Raw genomic sequence first — 27367 nt, 5'->3', positions numbered from 1 at the left:
GAGTAATATTCTATAAGCAGTCAAGCCTCTACTGTTGACAAATTTAATATATGACTGGCAGTGTGGATTGGAATAATAGGGCAGGGTGGATAGGCCAAATGGTCTTACCTATATATATATGACATCTACCATGTTTGTGTATCCCTTTTTTGGTGGGGATGTTGTATTCCAAATTGCCCTAAAATCATTTCTTTACTGGAACTGGTTCCAACTGCCATCTTCCCAATATACTTTTCCCAAGGGGTGGATTCTTTTCTACTAGGGAGAAGGATATTATTCTAGGCCCAGGAAGGTAAAGGGGATCCATGGTGTGTGTTATTGTGGCTTTCCGGGACAGGTACACGTACAAACCAGGCTGGATTAACTGGATGAGTGCTCAAATAAAAGTTTACTGTAATTAGTTGTAAGGTAATCAAGAGGTATAAATAAAATAATACAAAATCAGGATACATACAGGTTTAGTGATGTTATGAGAGTAGAGGATTAAAGTCTCTTTATCCATATGTAGATGTCCCTCAGTGTAGGAGTTGAGATATGCTTATCCTCCATGGGGTGGAATGATGTGTCCTTGTTCAAATATTTTTATTCAACATTTTCACATAAAGAAACATAATATAGCAGTGAAATAAATCAAACTAAGGTCACTTCCAATCATTATACAAACATGAATACATCCAGGTTCCTGAAGAATCGAAGGGCAAACAAACAAATATATGAGTTGGTCAGCTGCTAAACATTAAAATAGGCATCTTGTGCACCTTTCATTTCAACCCACTAGGTTATCCTATTATAATGTATTGTAGCAACCTTTTTATATTTATAATATAAGCAAACTGTATTCCACCCAAAATGTACATTATGGGCTGTAGTATTTTTCCAGTTTGAGAATACTAACTTAAGAGCTTTAGATAGCAAACAATCTAACATCCAACATTGTGAAGAGGTCAGCAACTCAAGGATAACTTGAGACATCAAAACACTGTAATAATCTGATATGTCAGAGAGATGGAAATATCCAATATAGTTACTATATTCTTCTATACAACCTGCCAATATTCAAATGTTAAAGGACAATAGAACAGCATGTGTAACAGTATAGCATGACCAGCATGACCAGCAATCATAAGATAATAAACAAGATTTAAATAGTTGCCAATGGGTCCAAAACACTCAATGAGCAAGAAAGTAATAAAGGAATTGAGTTATATGGGAGGCAAAAGAGACCATGACAGTAGACCTAGAATAGATTTCGAATAGCAATCTCAAACAATAGGAGTCATAAGTGACAGATCTTCTTCCCAGAGTTTCTCTAAGCCTACACATCTGGAAAATCTTACCAGTCTATTTGTGTATAGAGGTTTGCAACAATGTGATGTTGAGCAGTGACAGTATGTAACACTGCAATTAACTGGGGTTGTTTGAGGAAAAAATAAAAATATAGTATCAGAATGGAAAACTGAATACATGTTGTAATTCTAACCATTTATATGAGTGTGTAATGGGTAAAGCAGATTTGGAGATCAGATCATCAAAAGGTTTAAAATTACTACCATCAAGTAACTGTCCAAGGGACCAAATTCTAGCTGTCTGCCAGGTTCACCAGTTTAGAGTATGACCAGCAATTATAGATATGGGATTACACCACAAGCTCATACAGGAAGATAAAATCAAAAGATATCACAAAACAAAAATAGATTTTTGAATAGAGATGTGAATTGGAACCGGAATCGGTTCGGTTCCGGTTCTGATTCAAATCTTATAATTTTTATCGTCCGGCCCGATTGGTTTTTTGTTTATCGGCTGCGCCCGATCCGATAAACAAAAAACCCACCCTGATCCTTTAAAACTGACCCCTTAGCCTCCCTCACCCTCCTGACCCCCCAAAAAATGTTTTAAAATTACCTGGTGGTCCAGTGGGGACGCGGGGAACAATCTCCCGCTCTTGGGCTGTCGGCTGCGCTAATAAAAATGGTGCCGATGGCCCTTTGCCCTTACCATGTGACAGGATATCCGTGCCATTGGCCAGCCCCTGTCACATGGTAGGAGCACTGGATGGCCAGCGCCATCTTTAAAAATGGCTCGGGCATGGCCATCCAGTGCTCCTACCATGTGACAGGGGCCGGCCAATGGCACGGATATCTTGTTTTATTTTCGCTCATAAAGGAGTATAATTTAACTGAAATAGATTCTTGCCCATACCTATGTTAACTCCCAAATATTTTATTTTATGTTTGGCCCATTTAAAAGGAAATTTGCTACATAATGTCTTTTCATCTGAGTTGGACACTGAAATGTTCAAAATTTCTGATTTATCCCAATAAATACAAAACCCTGATACAGCACTGAATGCCCCCAGTTCCTTTACTATCCTCTGCATAGATTTTAGTGGCTCCATAACTGTGAATAAGATATCGTTGTCATATAAAGATATTTTTGATGAAAACTTTCCCACCTCAACCCCTTTAATGTCAGCATTTGCATGTATGTGGCTGGGAAAAGGTCCAAGAAACAAAGTGAACAGAAGGGGAGACAAGGGATATCCTTGTCTAGTGCCACATTTTACCTTAAATGTGTCTGTATTCCCTTCGTTCACCCTTATACAAGCCTTGGAATTTAAATAGTTGGGTCAGCCACTGGAAAAAGTGACTCCCAAAATTAAATTTTTGTTTTAAACAGGAAAGGCCAATGAACAAATCAAAGGCTTTTCAGCCTAGGAATAAAGGCCTTTTCAGCATAGGAATAAAGATGGGACCTTACCTTTCTGCAACCACCATAAAATATTAATAATCTTGTAAACATTGTCTGATGTTTTATGCCCCATTATAAACCCAGCTTGATCACTATGAATAATCTGTGCCATTAAGCCATTAAGCTAAGTGGCCAAGATTTTTGCTAAGATTTTTAAATCCAAGTTAATTACCAAAATGGGTCTATTACATCCACAATTCGTGGGGTCCTGTCCTACTTTGTCTAGGATTGTAATACTAGCCATGTTAGCAAAGGGCATAAGGGGGATCCCTGATCCCAGCGAGTTGAACATTCATGTTAGCAAAGGTGTTAGGATTGACTCAAATTTCTTATAAAAGTTAGCTGAAAACCCATCCAAACCTGAAGACTTCCCCTGTTTCAGGGATTTAATTGCTGATGCCACTTCTATTTCTGAAATATTTTTGTCTAAATTGCCCCTTTGACGAGGTGAGAGAACTGGGAGAGATAACGCATCTAAAAATGAATCAATTCTGGCATCTTGTATGGTTTCATTTGAGCTGAAGAGATCAGCATAAAAATCAGGAAATCACTTGCGGATGTCCATATTCTGAGTTTATATGTCCCCATTGGTATCTTTAATTTTTATAATATTGTTCTGGGATTGTCTTTTTTCAGTCTCTGTGCAATCCCTCTGCTTTGTTGCTGCCTTCAAAGAATTTTTGGCATAGCATCTCTAGGGAGTGTGCTATGGATGCTGAATCTAATCACTCCAACTGAGATCGTAATTCCCCTATTTGCCAATAATCAGGAGATAACCATCTATGTTTATGAGTTTTTTCAGCTTTCTCTAATTGTTCCAAGAGGTTTTTTGCATTCTTTCTCTTTTTTCCATTTAATGTAGGTGGCCCTGGCAATCAATCTACCTCTTGATATGCTTTTAAACAGTCCCAAACTATTGAGGGTGCCATTTCTTCTTTATCATTGATATCTAAATATTCATGTAATTCCCTATTTAGTTGGCTAACGTAATTGCTATCCCCAAGTAGAGATTCATTTAATTTCCAATATCTATGGCCTGCATCATAATTGCTAAATATTATGCTGATCCATACTGAGGAGTGATCTCACCAGGCTCAATATCGACCTGGGATACCCTATTTGCTATGCCCTTTCCAATTAGAAAATAATCTAGGCATGAGTATATTTGGTGTGGGCTTGAAAAAAATGTATAGTTTCTGGGTTCCTAGATCACCACACATCAATAAGATCCCCTTGAGAAATTAAGGATCTAAGAGCTGTGCATGCTACCTGGTGGGCTATACCAGATGGAGATGAATTATCTAGGAAGGGATTTATCATCGTTAAAATCTCCCCCCACTATCAGCCAACCCATTGCTTTATTTTTACGTTAAACTGTAATTCCTCAAAAAATCTCTGATGTTGAGAGGTAGGGCCATAAACATTAATGAGCATATATATGTCCCCTCCCGTTTGTATATTAAGCAGTATATATCGCCCTCGATAGTTTGTAAAGTGAGAAATATAGTCATAAATGACATCCTTATGTAACAATATGCCTACCCCAATAACTAGAGATGTAATCATGGGATCGCATTAAGTATTCATATCGTTTTTTGAGATGTGTTTCCTAAATATATGTAATTGCTGCCTGAAGCCTTTTCAATTCTTTGAAGAGTATATGTCTCTTCCTAAAAGTATTTCATTCTTTCACATTAAGTGAAACAATATTTAGTCGAATAAAAGTATAGTAACTAAAGTGTTGTACATAACGCAAGGCCCACTATATAACTGTTTTGTGAAACTCATCTCAAAATTCTCACATCCAGTATGCTGATTTCCTTTTACCAAACATTTGCTCCCCGCTTGGCCTTTGTTGATTGCTAGCATCTTTCCTACTCCAATGCCACCCCAGTAAATAAAACATATCCTCCGACATTCCCATAATTTGCATTGGAGAGAAACTCCCATGTATGCTTCATTCTCCCTCCCATCCATTCCCACCTCTCCCAATGTTTTGGCCACTGAACCACAAAAGTAACCATTCCATATAAGGAAATATTGTCATTGATGCCTCCTCATCAAGCTTTAAAAACCCCTTCGATCAGATAATGCTATAATGTAAAATTGTGGCATGCTAATATGAGTATTAAGAGATACAAACAGAGCTATCAACATCAATGTTTATCCTCTATATATTTTCGCTCAAACTAAAGACGTAATGTATAATATTTAACAGGAGCCTTTCTGGCTAGAAGGGAAAAGCCAAATCTCATAATATTAGTAACCATCTTACTGAAGTAGTCCCTTGTATGAAAAAGGAAAATAAAAAGTCCACCGGTCAAGTTCTAGTCAATGACGTTGATGATCCTTCAGAATTTCTCTGAAGCGTGCTCCCTCCTTTTAATACCCGCTGCCATCTTGGGTTCTCTTCTCGAGTTTGTGATGTTGTCTGAGCTGAAGGGCGTGAGCTGGAGACATCAAAGCCAGCTTCTCAAAGAATCTGTATGGCTTCATCTGGTGTTTAACGCAATGAGAGGATCCCTGAACGGTAAACGAAAGCCCAAATGAATAGAGCCATCTGTATCTTATGTTTTCCGCTCTCATTAAATTTGTAATTTTATGAAAGCTTTGCCATTTCTTTAGTGTTGTTGGTGAAATGTCTGTAAATATAGAACTTTCATTCTCCTCCCATTTCCAGATAGGTTGCTTGCATGCTAGGTTATAGATCTGTTCTTTGATAATAAATGAATAAAAACAGACAATTATATTCCTGGGCCTGTTGTTAATTTTCTGTCCTAATGACCTATGGGCCCTTTCCAATTTTATTTTGTCTGCCTCCATCAATAGTTTAAATTCAATTTCTTCGTGTATTAATATATGTTGGCAAAGTGTCCTTATCACCGCCATGCAATCTTCATAGTCGGAGGTCTCTGGTATTCCACGAAATTGCAGATTGCTTCTCTGAGAGCGATTTTCTAAGTCCTCAATTTTTGATGTCCATAGATCAAATTCTTCTATAATGGAGGTATAAATAGTGTGGGCCTTTTTTAATTCTTTTGCGTGGGCATCAACTCTGTTTTCTGTTTCATCCACTCTCTGACCAATGTCCAAGATTTCATGCTTAAATTCCATTATAAGATCAGTAATTACTTGTTTATGATATACTGGCGCAGATCGCGAAACAATTCATGAAACTCTTCCCAAGTTGGTAAAGCAGTCCCACAGCCTGATGGTGTAAAATCTAGAGATGTGCAGGCAAAAAGTTTTCGTTGCGTACGCGATCCGTATTCGTGGGGGGTCAATTCCGTTTCATGCGGAAGTATGGAGAATTCAATAAGTTGTCGATCTGTAAATACGTTACTACTAAATTAACTACAACCCCCCACCCTCCTGACCCCCCCAAGACTTACCAAAACTCCCTGGTGGTCCAGCGGTGGGGTCCGGGAACTCACTCACACCCTCGGTGCTAGTTTCAACATGACGCCGATAGCCTTTGTCACAGGGGCTACCGGTGCCATTGGTCAGCCCCTGTCACATGGCCATCGGCACCATCTTGTGCTCCTACCATGTGACAGGGGCTGACCAATGGCACTGGTAGCCCCTGTGACATAGTATGGGCAAAGGCTATCGGCGCCATTTTAAGTCCTGGCCTGGCGTCGGACGGCAGGTCACTCTGGGACCCCCGTTGGACCCACAGGGACTTTTGGCCAGCTTGGGGGGGCCTCCTGACCCCCACAAGACTTGCCAAAAGTCCAGCGGGGGTCCGGGAGCGACCTCCTTTCACGCCGGCCGCCCAATCCCAATACTCAAAATGGCACCGATCGCCATCATAGTGAGGGCAAAGGCGATCGGCCTTTGCCCTCACTATGACAGCTATCGGCGCCATTTTGTGTATTGGCGGGACGGCGATTTTGAGTCTCAAAATGGCGGCGATCGGCGCCATTTTGAGTATTGGGATCGGGCGGCCGGCGTGAAAGGAGGTCGCTCCCGGACCCCTGCTGGACTTTTGGCAAGTCTTGTGGGGGTCAGGAGGCCCCCCCAAGCTGGCCAAAAGTCCCTGTGGATCCAACGGGGGACCCGGAGCGACCTGCCGTCCGACGCCAGGCCAGGACTCAAAATTGCGCCAATAGCCTTTGCCCATACTATGTCACAAGGGCTACCGGTGCCATTGGTCAGCCCCTTCACATGGTAGGAGCACAAGATGGCGCCGATGGCCATGTGACAGGGGCTGACCAATGGCACCGGTAGCCCCAGTGACAAAGGCTATCGACGTCATGATGAAACTAGCACCGAGGGTGTGAGTGAGTTCCAGGACCCCACCGCTGGACCACCAGGGAGGTTTGGTGAGTCTTGGGGGGGTCAGGAGGGTGGGGGGTTTAAATTTTTATTTAGGCCGATTTAAACAGAAATCTGTTTAATACGTGGGGAGTCGCGATGCGTTTCGCGTCCCCACGTATTTAACAGATAGCAAAAAATAAGTTGCGGATTACAAATACGTGGAAAACGGATGCACACCTCTAGTAAAATCCTGGCCATCCTCTGGCCTTGTTATGTCATCCACCACCATGCTGTCTTTGTCAGCCTCACCCTCCTCATCGAGTTTTGTATATGAAAACTTTCTGAAGTTCACTGTTTTCTTCTTCACTGACATGGCTGGTTCCTGGCAAGTATATTGATTACATTTTAGCTCTGTTGCATTTAAGATGTCTTTTATTTGCAATTGATTAGCCTGCTTGATGGAGGAGCGCAAAGTTTTTGCTGCTGTTCACATCGATGATGTCACTTCTTCTCCCTATTTATACTTTATGGTCACTTTATTCTGTATTTACTGAGGGTCTATCTATTTTCTGCATATGTGAGTGAAGTTAAGTATTCTGCTAACATGTCACTTCTATAGAGGGATCTATAGAAGCTTGGCTTGTTGTTTTCCTAATAGGAGGTGTATTGCTGCTTTAGGGACCTGCTGTAATATTTGAAATGTTGCCTTTCATACGGGTCGATACAGTATCGTTCGGTCAAAGATTGCCCGTCTGTAACGTGCTCGGAGCGCACAATTCGGGCGCGTAAGGCAATCCAGCGATACAGTCTCCAGTTTCACGCGTCCTTAGCGCTTCTTAAAACAGACGCATAACTCTTTCCGCATGCGGCATGTAAATGAACGAATTAGCTGTATAATGAAGGAATTAGCTATTCCCCTCCAATACCGTAACGCGCGCTCAGATTATCTCCTTAGTAACTCGCTGTTTTGCCGCGGCCTTAACATGTTAGTTTACCGCCTCCCCCTAGTAGGTGTTAGGACTGTGAGTCTAGTAACAAATCCATCGACACCGCTTAAGATACTCAAAAACAATAAAACACAATAAAAAAAAAGCGATACAGAGATGATCGAGAAAATGTAATGCTGTGGGACACATAAAACCTGTCAGAAAAAAAAAAAAAAATTAAATACCTGTCGGAGGGCCGCGTGGATCCAGGCGGCCGGCGGGCGGCAGGATCCGGGGGGCGGGTGGTCGCGTGTTAAATCTAGGCCGCGGGCGGGTGGGCGCCTGTTCCAGGCGGCGGCGGCGGGTGGACGCGAGTTAGTTTCAGACGACCGGCAGCGGGGGGCGGGTGGTCGCGTGCTAAATCTAGGCCGGGTCGCACAGGCGTGCATTCATTCACTGCCGGAGCCCCCACCGGCAGTGAATGAATGCGCGCCTGTGCGACCCCTGCGATTCGGTGCTCAAGGCAGTCACATGCCGTGACGTCACGCCTTGAGCGCCGAATCGCAAGGCAGTCACATGCCGTGACGTCACGCCTTGAGCGCCGAATTGCAGGGATCGCACAGGCGCGCATTCATTCACTGCCGGTGGGGGCTGCCGCCACCGGCAGTGAATGAATGCGCGCCTGTGCGACCCAGCCTAGATTTAACACGCGACCACCCGCCCCCCGGCTCCCGCCGCCGGTCGTCTGAAACTAACGCGCGTCCACCCGCCCCCCCCCCCCCCCGCCGCCGCCACCGCCTGGAACAGGCGCCCACCCGCCCGCAGCCTAGATTTAACACGCGACCACCCGCCCCCCGGATCCCGCCGCCCGCCTGAACGCACGCGGCCCTCCGACAGGTATTTAAAAATTTGGTTTTTTACACTTCCTGGTGCCTGTCATTTCAAATGTCATTTGAAATGACATTTGAAATGACAGGTACCAGCGCACCCAGGTTACTGTATAGGCGCTGTATTAAGCGCCTATACAGTAAAATGGGTTGCGCGGGCATAACCCTTCCCTAACGCTTTACAGCCGCGGCATGCATTTGCATGCAATTAGAAGAGCGTATCAGGCGCTAGGTCAAGAGAACTGTGCATGCGGGGAGGAAGGGTGCGCCTGACACTGCCGCACTGTTTCTACCGCGGCCTTACAGTATCGAGCCGATAGGTAGGGTTGTAACTGAGTTCTGGCAGTTAGTGCTGTTTGTAACGGGAGGCTAATTATATTGTACTAGCAATTTAAGAACATAAGAAATTGCCATGCTAGGTCAGACCAAGGGTCCATCAAGCCCAGCATCCTGTTTCCAACAAAGGCTTTCTGATGACCAAGCCCACACCTAACATGCATTACAATAGTCCTTACACCATATGATGGTAACTTTTAAATATCTGCATGGGGGTACATGTACATGTGCATAAAGGCTCGCATGAATGGACATGGCCATTTTATAAAATATGCTCATATATGCATATATTATATAAAATCAGCTGTACACACATATATGTGCACACAATTTTGTATGGACGTGCACTTGTGTGCGTAAATGCCGGCTCTACAGCGTAAATGTTTCCCAGTTTCCCCAGTCCATTCCCAGTTTGCCCAGGTAAAGGCTCCTGACTTCCTAACCCTTCTAATTAACTGTCCTCTCTTTTATCCTATTAACCCCAATCCATCATACCCCTCAGGCTAGCCCTGATTTTTTTATTTCAAAACTTACACACCATCTATAGTGTTGTGATATTTTTACTTCAAAAGACTGCACTTTGAGTTTCCTTTTTCATGGTAAATCTTGTGTTATAAATGCATAATTTTAAATTGTGTGTGGAGAGGGCTAGGCACAAAGATGTAAGATTCATTTAGGGTACCTTATACCCTTGCACTGGCTATGATTAGAAAAAAGAATACAATTAAACATTTAGAAAAAAAAAACAGAATGAGTAGGGTCCAGCACAGTCATTATTCACACAGGGCAGCAAAAAAGCTAGCACTGGCTCTGTGCAGCAGCACCCTGTGGCGATGCGCTAGAGGGGTTCCCGTCCCTTCCCAGTTAGAGGAGAATCCATGTGGTGGTGAGTGGGAAGGTGGGGTCGAGTGACTGAGAAGGAAGGGAAGGTGAGTGAGTGATTGAGAAGGAAGGTATGGGGTGAGTGAAGGGGAGGGGTGAGTGATAGAGGGAAGGGGAGGGGTGAGTGAAGGGGAGGGGTGAGTGACTGAGAAGGAAGGGAAGAAAGGTTGAGTGAGCAGGAGGAAATGGGGAATGAAAAGTGGAAGAAAGAAGAAAAAAGTATAGAAGGGTTTTGTGTATATGTGAGAGAGGAAAAAGTTTGTATGTTCCCTGCTCCTCCCCAGTTTCTCTCCATGACAGTCTCAGGGTGACTGAAAATCAAGAGCTCCCAGGAGTTACTTCAAAATGTTTCTTGCACTGAAAGATGTTTGTGTGGCTGTTACTGAGGTGAAACCAGAATTTGAATTTTCTTTTGTATGGTGAGTTGGTGCCTGACTCTTGGAGAGTGTATCCCTTTTGGGTACCTGAGCAGGGGCAGCAGCAAGGGGGTGGGGTATTATCTAATCCTAATATATCGCTCGCCACAGGCAGCAGGTTGCCAAGAGATGTTGCTAACTGCTCGCATCAGTTACTGATAAAGTAAAGCACTGGTCCTGCTCTGGGCTGCCAACACTCTGAACTACCTCTCGTAGCCTGACACTATCATCAAAGGTTGGCTCAATGTTGCACGTAGGAGCAAGCCAAAGGAGACACTTTGAGCCTGGCTTTTATTGATTATGTCAGGCTGAGGAGGCAGCTTAGAGAGATGGTCACATGGCAGCCGCAAATTTTCTGCTGCACCACCAACGTCAACAGTCACCCTACACCCCTGAGTAGAGCCCATTAGAATGCCAGTGATATCAGATTCTTGTCATATTGCCAGTGAGATAGGTTCCAAAGAGAGATTAAATAAATAAGGTGAGGGAGGCAGCCCAAATGGTTTCAGTATTAATACACAACATCTCCTAGTGTTGTAGAATTCTGCCAAGATTGGATCAGAGGAATTTGAAGCCTTATTCGGTGGTACCTTCTCAGGTGTAGGGGGTCATGCTCAGTGAGATTAGCACCATAAACCATTGCAAAAGCGACTTCAATTTTGTAGGATCAGCCCAATTGGGTAAAAACCTAAAAAATCAGCATGTTAGTCAAAATGTCAGTAATGTCCAAGGGGAACTAAGCCTTCAGGCAGTAATCTTGTTACGGCGGTTACTACCCCAAACCAAATAAGCCTGATACTTCACTTTCAATGCATTTCCAGCATAGCTCTCTGCTTCAACGGCAGGGGAGAAGAAAAACAACCAAGAAAGGCTGAATAACACAGTCTGGGTAAAACAAATAAGCATGGGTGTAGCTTGCTTATTGCAGCGGTTACTTCCCCTACTACCCATAACTAATCAAGCTTGATATTTCACTTGGTTGCAGCTCCATCACTGCTCTCTACATTAATGGTGGGGGTGGAAGGGAAATAGAACCAAGAGCTAAGAGAAACAGATAAGTATGAGAGAAAAAATGAGGGAAGCTTGCTGGGCAGACTGGATGGGCCGTTTGGTCTTCTTCTGCCGTCATTTCTATGTTTCTATAATCTTCCTTGAGCTCACAAGTTCCCCCAGATTGATTACTGTCCCAACATGACTGGAGTATCCTAGCAGTAGAACCTCACAGTGGTCTCTGCAACCTCCTCTTACTGGGGTGAAGAGATGTACAGATCGCTCTTACTCTCCTGGAAAGGAGGCTTCTACCTCTCAGAAGACACAGGTATCAAAACACAAAATTCCATAACTTAGCCAAAATGATAGAAACCTCTCTCTGTCTCTCTTCCTTCCTGGCAGGGCAGTATCTCCCTCTTTCTTATCTAGGCAGGGGATCTAAACTTAGAGAGCATACCAAAAAACATTCCTGTCTACTCCAAAATCACATCTACACTGCCACACTATTCTAACCCCTAGACCCCCCTTTCTGGGTTGGGATTCTGTCACCTCAGCCATTCTCAGGGGGGAGATGCTATAGGGATGGTATCTCCATCCTAGCTGGCTAAATTCAAAGACAGGGATCTAGGGCCAACTAATGGAGACCTATGAGGTCCCTACATTTGTTACTATGGTCATTATCATGCTGTACTAAGACTGCACTGACAGGACTTCATTTTAACTTTCATTTTCAGCATGTGAAATGTAACTTTGGGTCTGTAATTAATTGCTAGCACACCCAACCACACATGCAGTTCAGGCAGCAAGGTCACTGTTTTAAAGTAGATCAGTATGGTGGGAGGATATAGATAAACTGTTTTCTTTTCCCTGCTGCCTCATTGGTTTTGGAGGGCTTTGTCTTAGGATCTACTTAGGGGAAGGGATCTACATTGAGGAGGGTACAACTTGCTGTGGGGTCAATAGCAGGAGATAAGGGTAAGGTCAATGCTTGGGGGAAGCATGCTTTGGAAATGGTATTTTTCTTTCTACGTCAGTTAGCACATGAGAACATAAAGGCAGGAAAAAACTTTCACTGAAATGCAATTTTTGAACATGTACTCTGCTTATGATTATTTTATTGCATATTACTATCCCTTGAGTATCAGAGTGAAGAAAAAAAACACTAAATTTGAGTGGCCATCTTTTAACATGGTTTTGATTGCACAAATCCCCATATTAGTAAAACTTGTAATAAGAAAAATGAGATAACTGAATATCGAACACTCCTTTTCAAATATGTACACCGGATGTGGAAAACTACATGATCAATTGTGCCATATTGACTACATCTCTAACAGAATTGTTATATCTTATTTTAATTTTTTGGAAAAAAAGTTATGAATCCAAGGGCTTAGAAGTCACAAACACAACAGCAATTGAAAAGGTAAAATCACTTATAACCTTTCAGACTCAAATAAAGTGCAATCCATTATTCATTCCAAAAATATCACAAAATGAAACTTGGTGAACTTTAGGTGGACCTGCTATTAATAATCCAGAAATAAAGGTGCTTGTATGCATATGAACTATTTTTATATGCATGCATGCTTATTATCAAGAGAATCTCCATAGCAATCACTTTTATAGAGGATGATTGTTTAAATGGATCTTTGTGGAAATGATGATTCAAAGTGATGTTTTATAAACTGTCTAAGAAGCAACAATGTGCGTGAAAGTGCATAGCAGCAATCTTTGTTCTTCTTTCCCCCACAGCCTGATTACAACACACTTGGAATGTAGGCTGAACTGCAGGAAAAAAAGTAAAAGGAGCTTTTATGTGAGGATCGCCTTGTAATAAGCCTGCCTGGTGTAAAGGTCGCAGACCTCACGCATCCCCTAGATAGGATTTTAGACAGTGCTGGGGAGGAGCCGGCTATCATGGTACATGTGCGTATCAACGACAGAGGGAAATGTGGGAGGGAAGTTCTGGAAGCCACATTTAGGCTCTTAGGTAGAAAGCTGACATCCAGAACCTCCAGGGTGGCATTCTCTGAATGCTTCCTGTTCCACGCGCAGGTCACCAGAGGCAGGCAGAGCTCCGGAGTCTCAATGCATGAATGAGACGATGGTGCAAGGAAGAGAGATTCAGTTTTGTAAGGAACTGGGGAACCTTTTGGGAAAGGGGGAATCTTTTCCAAAGGGATGGGCTCCACCTTAACCAGAGTGGAACCAGGCTGCTGGTGCTAACCTTCAAAAAGGAGATAGAGCAGCTTTTAAACTATAAGAAATCATAAAGCCGACAGTCACTGAGCAGCACATGGTTTGGAGGGAGGCATCTTCAAAGGATACTAATGAAGCAGGAGAAAAGGGCATCCCAACAGAGAAGTTCCACTTATAGCAAAAGTAGTCCATGTTCCTATAAGTAAAGAATTACCAGAGTTAAAGGACTCCAAATTATCCCTGTCAACTGAAATGCAGGCTGTTAATACAAACAAAAAACACACATTGAAATGTCTGTATGCTAATGCCAGAAGTCTAAGAAGTAAGATGGGAGAATTAGAATGTATAGCAGTGAATGATGACATAGACTTAATTGGCATCTCAGAGACATAGTGGAAGGATGATAACCAATGGGAAAGTGCTATACCAGGGTACAAATTTTATCACAATGACAGAAAGAAGCATCTGAGAGGCGGGGTGGTGCTTTATGTCTGGGAGGCATAGAGTCTAAAGGATAAGGATCCTGAAAGAGACAGGAAACAGAGAGTAGGATTAAATGGGCAATTTTCTCAGTGGAAGGGAGTGGACAGTGGAGTGCCTCAGGGATCTGTATTGGGACCCTTACTGTTCAATATATTTATAAATGATCTGGAAAGAAATACGACAAGTGAGATAATCAAATTTGCAGATGACACAAAATTGTTCAGAGTAGTTAAATCACAAGCAGATTGTGATAAATTGCAGGAAGACCTTGTGAGACTGGAAAATTGGGCATCCAAATGGCAGATGAAATTTAATGTGGATAAGTGCAAGGTGATGCATATAGAGAAAAATAACCCATGCTATAATTACACAATGTTGGGTTCCATATTAGGTGCTACAACCCAAGAAAGAGATCTAGGTGTCATAGTGGATAACACATTGAAATTGTCAGTGCAGTGTGCTGCGGCAGTCAAAAAAGCAAACAGAATGTTGGGAATTATTAGAAAAGGAATGATGAATAAAACGGAAAATGTCATAATGCCTCTGTATTGCTCCATGGTGAGACCGTACCTTGAATACTGTGTACAATTCTGGTCGCCGCATCTCAAAAAAGATATAATTGCGATGGAGAAGGTACAGAGAAGGGCTACCAAAATGATAAGGGGAATGGAACAACTCCCCTATGAGGAAAGACTAAAGAGGTTAGGACTTTTCAGCTTGGAGAAGAGACGACTGAGGGGGGATATGATAGAGGTGTTTAAAATCATGAGAGGTCTAGAACGGGTAGATGTGAATCGGTTATTTACCTTTTCAGATAGTAGAAAGACTAGGGGGCACTCCATGAAGTTAGCATGGGGCACATTTAAAACTAATCGGAGAAAGTTCTTTTTTACTCAACGCACAATTAAACTCTGGAATTTGTTGCCAGAGAATGTGGTTCGTGCAGTTAGTATAGCTGTGTTTAAAAAAGGATTGGATAGGTTCTTGGAGGAGAAGTCCATTACCTGCTATTAAGTTCACTTAGAGAATAGCCACTGCCATTAGCAATGGTTAAATGGAATAGACTTAGGGGTAGATTTTCAAAAACCGCGAATAGGCGTACTTTTGTTGGCGCTCCAGGCGCCAACAAAAGTACGCTGGATTTCAGTAGATACGCGCGTAGCCGCGCGTATCCGCTGAAATCCGGGATCGGCGCGCGCAAGGCTATCGATTTCGTATAGCCGGCGCACGCCGAGCCGCGCAGCCTACCCCCGTTCCCTCCGAGGCCGCTCCGAAATCGGAGCGGCCTCGGAGGGAACTTTCTTTTGCCCTCCCCTCACCTTCCCCTCCCTTCCTCTACCTAACCCACCCGCCCGGCCCTGTCTAAACCTCCCCCTTACCTTTGTTGGGAGATTTACGCCTCCCGGAGGGAGAAGTAAATCCCCGCGTGCCAGCGGGCCGCTAGCGCGCCGGGACGCAATCTGGGGGCGGGTCCGGAGGGCGCGGCCACACCCTCGGGCTGCCCCGGGCCGTAGCCACGCCCACAGGCCCGCCCCGGAACGCTTCCGACACGCCCCGAAAACGCGGCGCGGTTCGGGCCCGCCCCCAACACGCCCCCCGACATGCCCCCTCCGAAAACCCCGGGACTTACGCAAGTCCCGGGGCTCTGCGCGTGCCGGTAGGCCTATGTAAAATAGGCTTACCGGCGCGCAGCGCCCTACTCGCCTAAATCCGCCCGGATTTGGGCGGATTTAGGCGAGCAGGGCTCTTAAAATCCGCCCCTTAGTGTTTGGGTACTTGCCAGGTTCTTATGGCCTGGATTGGCCACTGTTGGAAACAGGATGCTGGGCTTGATGGACCCTTGGTCTGACCCAGTATGGCATTTTCTTATGTTCTTATGTTCTTAGAATCTTTATGAGTAGAAATCCCATATGTGTTGGGAAAAATTATAGTGATAGATGTATGCTATTGTCCACCTGGACAAAATGATTGGATGGGCATTGAAATGCTAAGAGAAATTGGGGAAAGTTTTCAAATTGGTACTGCAGTAAAAACAGATTTCAATTACCCTAATATTGACTGGGTAAATGTAACATTAGGACATGCTAGAGAGATAAAGATCCAGGATGGAATAAATGACAGCTTTATGGAGCAATTGGTTCAGGAACCAACAAGAGAGAGAGCTATTTTAGATCCAATTCATAGTGGAGAACAAGATTTGGTGAGAGAATTAATGGTGGTGGTGCCACTTGGAAATAGTGATCAAAGCATGATCAAAATTGAATTAATGACTGGAAGGGGGACAGTAAATAAATTCATGGCTCTAGCACTAAACTTTCAAAAAAGAAACTTTGAAAAAATGAGAAAAATAGAAAAAACCTGAAAGGAGCTGCTACAAATGTTAAGTTGCACATAAGAACATAATATATGCCTTTTGGGGTCAGACCAAGGGTCCATCAAGCCCAGCATCCTGTTTCCAACAGTGGAAAATCCAAGTTACAAGTACCTGGCAAGTACTCAAACATTAAATAGATCTCAAGCTACGATTCCCTTGGGGGGGTACATTTTCAAAAACAGCGCGCGCGCGAACAAAAGTACGCTGGATTTTATAAGATACGCGCGTAGCCGTGCGTATCTTATAAAATCCGGGGTCGGCGCGCACAAGGGGGTGCACATTTGTGCAACCTGCGCGTGCTGAGCCCAGTGCGCGCTGCCTGTTCCCTACGAGGCCGCTCCGAAATCGGAGCTGACTCAGAGGGAACTTCCCTTCCACCTCCCCTCACCTTCCCCTCCCTAACCCCCCCCCCCCACCTTTGTCGGCAGTTTTACGCCTGCCTCTGGCAGGCGTAAATCTGCGCGCGCCAGTGGGCTGCTGGCGCACCATCACCCGACCTGGGGGCTGGTCCGGAGGCCTCGACCATGTCCCCGGGCCAGCATCAAGCCCCAACACGCCTCCCGCCCCGCCTCGAAATTTGCGCCGCCCACCTGACATGCCCCCGACATGAACCCTTTGCAAAGCCCCGGGACTTACGCGCGTCCCGGGGCTTGCGTGCGCCGCCGAGCCTATGCAAAATACGCTCGGCGCGTGCAAGGGGCTTTTTTAAGAGTTACCCGCATAACTTATTCACGTAACCCTTTTAAAATCTGGCCCTTATTGATTAAGGATTATGGATTTTTTCACTAGGAACTTATCTAAACCATTTTTAAACCCAGTTACATTAACTGCCATAACAACATCCTCTGGCAATGAGTTCCAGAGCTTCACTATGCGCAGAGTGAAAAATAATTGTTTTGATTTGTTTTAAATGAACTACTAGCTAACTTCATGGAGTGCCCTCTAGTCCTTCTATTATCTGAGAGAGTAAATAACTGCTTGACATTAATCTGTTAAAGTCCTTTCATGATTTTTTAGACTTCTATCATATTCCCCCTCAGTGGACATTGTTAAAAAATACTATCTTAGAAGCACAGTCCAGATGTACTCCACACATTATGAAAAGTTGAAGGAAGGCCAAATGATTGTCAGTAAGGTTAAAAGGTGAGTTGAAAGAGGCTATTTTAGCTAAATGATCATTCTTCAAAAATTGGAATAAGGATACATCTGAAGGAAATAAGAAAATGCATAAGCATTGACAAGTTAAATTTCAAACATTAATGAGATAGGCTAAAGAGAATTTGTAAAGAAATTGGGTGAGGAGGCAAAAGCTCACAATAAAAACATTTTAAAATATATCCAAAGCATGAAACCTGCAAGGGAGTCAGTTAGACCATTAGATGATCAAGGGGTTAAAGGAGAACTTAAGGAAGATAAGGCCATCGCGGAAAGACTAAATGAATTATTTGCTTCGATGTTTACCAATGAAGATGTTGGATAAGTACCTGCTCTGGAGACTGTTTTCAAGGGTCATAATTCAGATGAACTGACCTGAATCATGGTGAATCTGTAAGATGTAATAGGCCAGATTAACAAATTGAAAAGTAGCAAATCACCTGGACCAGATGGTATACATCTGAGGGTTCTGAAAGAACTCAAACATGAAATTTCAGACTTATTACAAGTAATTTGTAACCTATCATTAAAACCATCCATTGTACCTGAAAACTGGAAGGTGGATACCATAACCCTGATTATATGAAAAGGGATCTAGAGTTGATCCAGGAAACTAAGGACCGGCAAACCTGACTTTAGTGTTGGAAAACATTGTGCTGTTAAAAAAGAATAAAATCACAGAACATATAGACAGGCATGGATTTACCCTAGGGAAGTTTTGCCTCACAAATCTGATACTTTTTTTGTAGGAGTGAATAAGCATGTGGATACATGTTAACGAGTAGTTGTTATATATTTGGATATGCAGAAGGTGTTTGACAAAGTCCCTCATGAGGGACTTTAAAAAAAAGTCTTTAAAAAACAGCTCAAAACATGGCTGTTCTTAAAAGCGTTCCCTCCTGAACCCCACCATACTAAAATACATGTTCTTGAAAGCCTACCCACTTGACTACCACACTGCACTAACGCTTAACACCCCATTCCCCCTTCACCACCCCCCCCACCTTTCCCTCCCTCCCTCCCTTTCCTCCCATATCCTTGTCCCCTCTCTACCCGTACACAAGACATATTGTACATTTTGTAAATAGGCTATATGCCACAACTCTATACTCACATTTATATATACAACTGTTGCAATGTTTCTTATGGTATTTTATTTTATTTTATTGTTTAAATTAATTTAATTGTTATCTTGTTGCAATGTAAAAATAGGGCAGTTCTCGCCCTATTCAACCTGTTATCTGGAAACCGATGTGATATCTCGATCGAATGTCGGTATACAAAAGAAATAAATAAATAAATAAATAAATAAATGAGAGGCTTCTAAGAAAACTAAAAAGTCATGGAACACAAAGTGATGTTCTTTTGTGGATTACAAACTGGATAAAAGACAGGAAACAGAGAGTAGGATTAAATGGTCTGTTTTTATAGTGGAAAAAGGTAAACAGTGGAGTCCCTCAGTGATCTGTACTTGGACTGGTGCTTTTTAATATATTTATAACTGATCTAGAAAGGGGTATGATGAGTGAGGTGATTAAATTTGCATTCAAAGTAGCTAAGTCACAAGCGAATTGTGATAAATTGCAGGAGGACCTTGTGAGACTGGAAGATTGGTTGTACAAATGGCAGATGAAATTTAATGTGGTCAAGTGCAAGGTGATGCATATAGGGAAAAATAACCCTTGCTGTAGCTATATGATGTTATATTTATTTATTTTTAGTTTTTATATACCGATCTTCCTACATTAAATGCAAATCAAACCGGTTTACAATGAACAAAAATAACTTGCCTGTAGGCATTACATGGAACGATTAACATCTATGAAACCTTAAGTAACAAAGTCAGAGAAAAGGATAACCAAGTAAACAATTTGGAATTACATAGAAATCAAGGTAAACCAATAACAAATTAAATTACATAGTAATAAAGGATACAAGTAATAATGTCAACAACTTATTGATCCAACAAGATAAAGTGTGCTTGTATTTGGATCAAATAGAAAAGAGTAAAAAAAAAAAAAAAGATGATGTGCAGCAAAAGGAGTGGAAAATAGTGAAAAAAATAAAATAAGAATAAAAATAAATAAAAATAAAAAGAAGCGTCAAAGAGTGTCTGAGGGTCTCTTCCAAGGGAACCTGAATAAGAAAGAGCAGAAATGAGAAGGAAATTGAAAAACAGACCAAACTATATTATTGAAAGAAATGAGCAGGGAAGTGATGCAAAAATATGGAAAGAAAGCTTTAAGCTAAAAAGAGGGTTCAGGAAATGCAAGCTTGAATAACCAAGTTTTTAGTTTTTTCTTAAAGGAGACTGGGCATGGGTCCTGTCGGAGGTCTGGAGGGAGATTGTTCCAATGAGTGGGACCTGCGGTAGAAAAGGCCCTTTTTCTTAGAGAAGTTTTAGCATGGGGGATAAAGAGAGTGCCTAGGTATGCACTTCTCATCGGTCTAGTGGAATAATTAGGGTGAACCTGGAAAGTGAGATCAATTGGGGCAAGGTTATGAAGGTTTTTGTGTATGATGGTTAACACTTTGTAAAGGATTCTGTATTTGATAGGGAGCCAGTGGAGGTTGTAAAGGATGGGTGTGATGTGATCCCTCCTTTTTGTATTCGTCAAAATCCTGGCGGCTGAGTTCTGTAACATCTGTAGTGGCTTTATGGTTACAGCTAGAAGCCCAAGCAATAAAGAGTTACAGTAGTCAATTTTGGTGAGTATAATTGATTGAAGAACCAAACGGAAATCATAGAAGTGTAGAAGGGGTTTAAGCTTTTTAAGAACTTGTAATTTGAAGAAACATTCTTTTGTCGTATTGTTGACAAACCGTTTAAAGTTCAACTGGTTATCCAAGAGGGAGCCTAGGTCTCTTACGTAGGAAGACATTTTAAAATTGTCAGGTATTGTTGAAGAGAGGGTATGAAGAGAATGGTTATCGACCTGAGGTTGATCTGGGTGAAAGGTTGTTTCTCTAGTAACTAGGTTTTCATTATATGATTAGGAATTCCGTCTTGTCTTTATTGATGACTAGGTTAAGCTTAAAGAGGAGAGAGCTGATTTCCTGGAAGCAACTGTCCCAGAAAATGAGGAATTTTTGTAATGACTCCTTGAAGGGGATGAGAATTTGGATATCATCTGCGTATACATAGTGCTTGATTTTCAACTTAGTGAGGAGGAGGCAGAGAGGAAGTAGATAAATGTTAAAGAGGGTTGGTGAAAGGGCAGAACCTTGTGGAACACCCAAGTTGGATCTAATTGAGTGTGATTGTTTAATATTGATTTTCACCTTGAATGATCTATTGCAAAGAAAAGAACGGAACCAGTCCAAGGCAGAGCCCGAGATAACAATATCCATGAGTCCCTCAAGCAGAATTGAATGGTTGACCGTATCGAAGGCAGCCGAAAGATCAAGTAGAATCAGGAGGTGTGGTTGTTTTTTGTCCATGTTCACAATGATGGAGTCAGTAAGCGAGATCAGAAGTGATTCCGTACTTAGAGATTTTCGAAAACCATATTGTGATGGTGATAGGATCTTGTGATCCTCCAGGAATTCTGTGAGTTGTTTATTGACAATTTTCTCCATGATCTTGGTGATGAAAGGAAGGTTAGCAATGGGGCGGAAATTTGCCGGGTCTGAAGTAGACAAGTTGGGTTTTTTTTAGGAGAGGTTTCAAAATGGCCTGTTTTAGAGAATCGGAAACTAGTCCTTGGGTTAAAGAACAATTGATGATTTTTGCAATGGACTTGGCAATAGTATTTGGAATTGAAATGAGGAGGTTGGAAGGGATGGAGTCTAGAGGATGAGATGAGGGTTTAAGTTTTTTCAAAATATTTTCCACTTCGAGAGAGGAGGTGGTCTCAAATGAGTCTAACCTGGCCTGCTGTAGTAGTGGTGTCCTCTGATGATGGAAGGGGGGGTTGGGTGTAGTAAACTGTTTGGTGAGATTAGTGATTTTGTTTTTGAAGAAGTTGGCCAATTCTATAGCTTTGATGAGAGCTTGGTCATCAGGAATAGATGGTGGCAGTGGTTTGGTGAGGGCAGAGACGTAGGAGAAGAGAGCCTTAGAATCAAAAATGAAATGATGAATTTTTTTTGCGAAAAATTCTCTCTTAGTTTTGAAAATGGAGTTCCTGTAGTTATTGAGAGTGGATTTGTAGCTTGTTAAAGTTGAGGGAGATGGATTTCTACGCCAAATATGTTCTTTCTTTCTGAGTTGTAGTTTGATTGCTTTGAGTTCAGGTGTGAACCATGGTTTTCTGTTGTCTTGCGCCTTGTGAATCACTTTAGTAGTTAGGGGGCAGGTTTGGTCTGCGACTTTGTTGATGATGGAGTGCCATGAGTTGATGGCAGAATTCGCATTTGATAGGTCTAACTGAGGTAGTTCCTTGTCAAGGTGATTGGATAGGACTTCTGAGGAACATGGTTTTCTGAAATGAACCGTGGATTTAGGAAAGGAGGGGGGAAGGGTGTTTGCTATCTCGAGGGCTGTGGTAATAATTTGGTGGTCCGACCAGGGTACTGGATTACATGTCGGAGAAGATGAGAAAGAGATAACTTCATTAATGAAAATCAAGTCCAAGGTGTGGCCCGCTTTATGAGTTGGGCTGTTAATGATCTGTCTGAAGCCCATGTTTTGAAACGAGGATAAGAGAATTTCACAGTTGTGGGTGTGTGTCGCTGCGTCTACGTGAAGGTTGAAGTCACCCATTATTAAAGCAGGTGAGTCGTAGTTGATGTTTTTGGCAATGTATTCAATGATGGGAGATGGATCAGTTTCTAGAATTCCGGGCGGAGCATAGATTAAGCATATTTGTATTTCTTTTGATTTGAAGTATGCACATTCTAAATTAGAGATTAGGCTTGAATGTTGTAAAGTTATTTTTAGGCCTTTCTTAGCTGCAAGTAGAAGACCACCACCTCTTTTCTTAGGTCTTGGAATCGAGAAAATTTCATATGTTTGTGTGGGGAGTTGATTAACAGTTACTGAGTCCGTGGAATTTAACCAAGTCTCTGTGATGGCACAGATGTCAGGATTAGTCTCTGAGAGAAAATCATTAAGTATGTGGGATTTTTTAGAGAGTGATTGGGCATTGAAAAGGGTTAGGGTGAAGAGGGAAAGACCAAGAAATTGTGTGATAGGAGAAATAATGATATTGATTAACCTCTTATGCTGGAAGGTATGAGACAGAGGTATTTTTTCATTAATTCTGAGGTGATTGTTAATAATGGGGATACTGAAGGAATGCATGTCGAGAGTGGGTAAGTGGAGGTAGAAGAGGCCGAGTAGCGGAATTCTAGAGCAGTTTGGATTAGAAAAGAACAAAATAACACGAACAGCAAAGATAATTAGAGTAATGCCTGCCTTCAGGGTCTGCCCGAAGGGGCGCACAAAGGGGCAGGCCCCTTTGTCGCGCGGCGCCTAGAGCAGTAAGAAATTTAAAGTTCCCCTTAGCTGTTGATTGGTTGTCTGCTGGAGCCGCCGCGATTGGCTGGGGCTCAGGGGCCAGCTTTAGGCAGAGGAGCAACTCGGCGAAGAAGAAAAGCTGAGAGGCACTGAGGTCCGGCGATCGGCAGCTGCCTTGCTGTGGGAAGGCGTGCAGGTAACTGGCCTTACCCCGGTGGGACAGTGGCGCCGATGTTAGGTTCCATATTAGGAGTTAAAACTCAGGAAAGAGATCTAGGTGTTATATATTAGCTCAGTATGCTGTGGTGGTCAAAAATTGAAACAGAATGTTAGGAATTATCAGAAGGGAAGGACAAATAAAATGGTGGATGTCATAATGCCTCTGTATCAATCTGTAGTGCGACTTGACTACTGTGTGCAAGTTTCCTCATCTCAAAAAAGATATATATTTGCACTGGAGAAAGTTCAGAAAAGGGTGACCAAAATGATTAAGGGCATGGAATGACTCCACTATGAGGAAAGGCTAAAGAAGTTAGGGCTATTAGAGAAGCGACAGCTGATAGGGGATATGATAGAGGTCTACAAAATCATAACAAGACTTGAATGGGTAAATGTGAATCAGTTATTTACTCTTTCAGATAGCAGAAAGACTAGAGGGCATTCCATCAATCAAGTAGCTCATTTAAAACAAATAGGAAAAAAAAAATATTTTTCACTCAATGTACAAATAAGCTCAGGAATTCATGCCAGTGGATGTGGTTAAGGCACTTGTATCTGAGTTTGAAAAAGGTTTGGATACATTCCTGGAGAAGTCTATACACTGCTATTAATCAAGAAGGAATAGCCATTGCTTGTTACCAACATTAGTACCTTGGGATCTATTTAATGTTTGAGTACTTGCCAGGTACTGGTGACTTGGATTGGCTACTGTTGGAAATAGGATGCTGGGCTTGATGGACCCTTTGTCTGACCAAGTATGGCATGTCTTATGTTATTTTCTTAGAAGCAGCAAACCATCAACTCTTCCAACGCCACCAGGGCCCTGACAGGAATCCCCAGCAATATTCAGTCAATGACAGTACTTTCTTCAAAGCTTCCATCAATTTCTATCAATTGATACCAAGTCATACTTTTCCCAAAAATAAAAAAACCCCTAATTTTCTTTACTTTTTATGCCTTTGTATTTAGCATGTAAATAAGGCTGCTATTTTTGTGGGCCTGGATATAGATGTGTTAAGTACTCTGACTGTTCCTGAAGCTTCAGCGTGTATGCAGAACTTTCTTTAGTTGAACCTGACATAATGTGAGTTTAAACAACTTAAGAACATAAGAATCTCAAAGCAGATGGAAGGAGTGAGGTTAATATAATGATATAATCCTTTTATTTCTCATAGGACCATATGAAAACTGAATTGAAGCCAACACTCTCTATATGGCTTGTTAAACAAACATTTATAGGGTAAAGGTAAGTTTGTACTCCACTGTGGAAATTGCTTTGGTCTTTTCCAAGATATAACCCACATTGATGTGAATACTGTTATATGTTATAGATTACCATATCCTACACAACATTCATTTCATGGTATAAAGTTCTTCATGTAAGTTTGTGTAAAAGCAAATATGTTCTATCCAAAACCTCATGAGGCAACTCATAAAAAATTATATATGAAGATGATATAAAACTTTCCAGAATTTCACATTTATAATCTTCAATCACCTATCTATATATCATGAGCTTATGAGGAAGTATTGTCTGTTTGCAGAAGAAGACTGGAAGATTTATCTGCATACTTCTCCCAGCAGCCCCAGCAGAGGATTCCAAAGGATACTGTAATCTGTCTAGGCTTCAGCTTTCATAGCCTTCCACTCTGTATTCAGCAGCAGAGAACTGGAAAGCTTATTTGTATTATTGTATTCTTTTTCCCAGCAGAGAATGCCAGTGAACACCCCAAAGAACCTAGGCTTCAGTTTTCATAGAGCTCCACACTTCAGCAGCAGAGAACTGGAAAGCTTATTTGTATTTTCCCCCCAGTAAAGGATTTAATTATACACTGAGCCATTTTAGTTTGAGCTTTCACAAGGTTCTATATTCTTTCTAACAGCAGAGGTCTAGAAGATCCCCTCCTATTGTTTTTCCAAAGAAAGACTCCAGATGATGTCATGAGCTGTTAAAGTTTCAGTTTTCATGCCCCCCCCCCTGCTGCTCTTTTGAACAGCAGAGGATCTGAAGGCTTATTTGCCTATTTTTTTCACTAGAAGATTCCAGAGGGCATTGTGAGCCATCTAGATTCAAACTTTCATATCCCCCACACTGTCTCCAGTGTCATGAGACTAAAAGGCTTATTTGAATACTATAACAAACTACAGAGGACTCTACAAGCTTTCTAGGTTTGAGTTTTCACAGCTCATGTATTCTTTCTCACAGCAGAGGACATGCAGACTCATTTGCATATTTTCCCAGCAGAGGACTCCAGCAGGAACTTTGAAACATCTAGGTTTCAACATTCACAGCCCAAACACTTTTTCCAACAGCACAGAACTGGAAAACTATTTGCATACTATTGCATACTAGGGATGTGAATCGTGTCCTCGATCGTCTTAACGATCGATTTCGGCTGGGAGGGGGAGGGAATCGTATTGTTGCCGTTTGGGGGGGTAAAATATCGTGAAAAATCTAAAAATCGCAAAACCGGCACATTAAAACCCCCTAAAACCCACCCCCGACCCTTTAAATTAAATCCCCCACCCTCCCGAACCCCCCCCAAATGAGTTAAATAACCTGCGGGTCCAGCGGCGGTCCGGAACGGCAGCGGTCCGGAACGGGCTCCTGCTCCTGAATCTTGTCTTCAGCCGGCGCCATTTTCCAAAATGGCGCCGAAAAATGGCGGCGGCCATAGACGAACACGATTGGACGGCAGGAGGTCCTTCCGGACCCCCGCTGGACTTTTGGCAAGTCTCGTGGGGGTCAGGAGGCCCCCCACAAGCTGGCCAAAAGTTCCTGGAGGTCCAGCGGGGGTCAGGGAGCGATTTCCCGCCGCGAATCGTTTTCGTACGGAAAATGGCGCCGGCAGGAGATCGACTGCAGGAGGTCGTTCAGCGAGGGTTCCGGCGCCTCGCTGAACAACCTCCTGCAGTCGATCTCCTGCCGGCGCCATTTTCCGTACGAAAACGATTCGCGGCGGGAAATCGCTCCCTGACCCCCGCTGGACCTCCAGGAACTTTTGGCCAGCTTGTGGGGGGCCTCCTGACCCCCACGAGACTTGCCAAAAGTCCAGCGGGGGTCCGGAAGGACCTCCTGCCGTCCAATCGTGTTCGTCTATGGCCGCCGCCATTTTTCGGCGCCATTTTGGAAAATGGCGCCGGCTGAAGACAACAAGATTCAGGAGCAGGAGCCCGTTCCGGACCGCTGCCGTTCCGGACCGCCGCTGGACCCGCAGGTTATTTAACTCATTTGGGGGGGGGTTCGGGAGGGTGGGGGATTTAATTTAAAGGGTCGGGGGTGGGTTTTAGGGGGTTTTAGTGTGCCGGCTCACGATTCTAACGATTTATAACGATAAATCGTTAGAATCTCTATTGTATTGTGTTCCATAACGGTTTAAGACGATATTAAAATTATCGGACGATAATTTTAATCGTCCTAAAACGATTCACATCCCTATTGCATACTATTCCCAGCAGCCCCAGCAGATGACTCCAGATGACATTGTAAACCAGATTTCAGCTTTCACAATCCCTATCTTTCTAACAGCAGAGGACCTGAGGGATAATTTGCTTATTTTTCTAAGCAGCCCTAGTAGAGGATGCCTGAGGACTCTGTGAGCTCTGTAGGTTCCAGCATTAATAGCCCCTGTATTCTTTCAACCAGCAAAGGTTGTGAAGGGTTATTTGCATGCTTTTCCCTGGTATATGATTCTATAGGACACTGTGAACTATCTAGGCTCCAGCTTTCACAGCCCCACATTATTTCTAGTGACAGAAAAAAAATAGAAAGCTTATTTATATACATTTTCTAGCAGAGAACTCCAGAGGATGCTCTGAGCTATCTATGTCTGAGCTCTCACTGTCTCCACATGTTAACAGCAGAGGAGCTGAAAGCTACATTTTTTTGAGAGTATGATTAAATATATAGATAAAGGTGAGCCAATTGATATAGTATAGCTGGATTTCCAGAATAAATTTGCTAAAGTCATTCATGAGCAGTATTGCCAGTTGGGTGAATTCCATGCCCAATTGGGCTATTTTTTTTTCCTTTGTGTGGGAAAAATTTTTTTATGGGGGTTGGGCTAGTTTTGGGCTGGGCAACTGGATAG

The sequence above is a fragment of the Rhinatrema bivittatum genome, chromosome 2 (assembly GCF_901001135.1).
Source record: "Rhinatrema bivittatum chromosome 2, aRhiBiv1.1, whole genome shotgun sequence".
NCBI lineage: Eukaryota > Metazoa > Chordata > Amphibia > Gymnophiona > Rhinatrematidae > Rhinatrema > Rhinatrema bivittatum.
Note: the sequence above shows the minus strand (reverse complement) of the source record.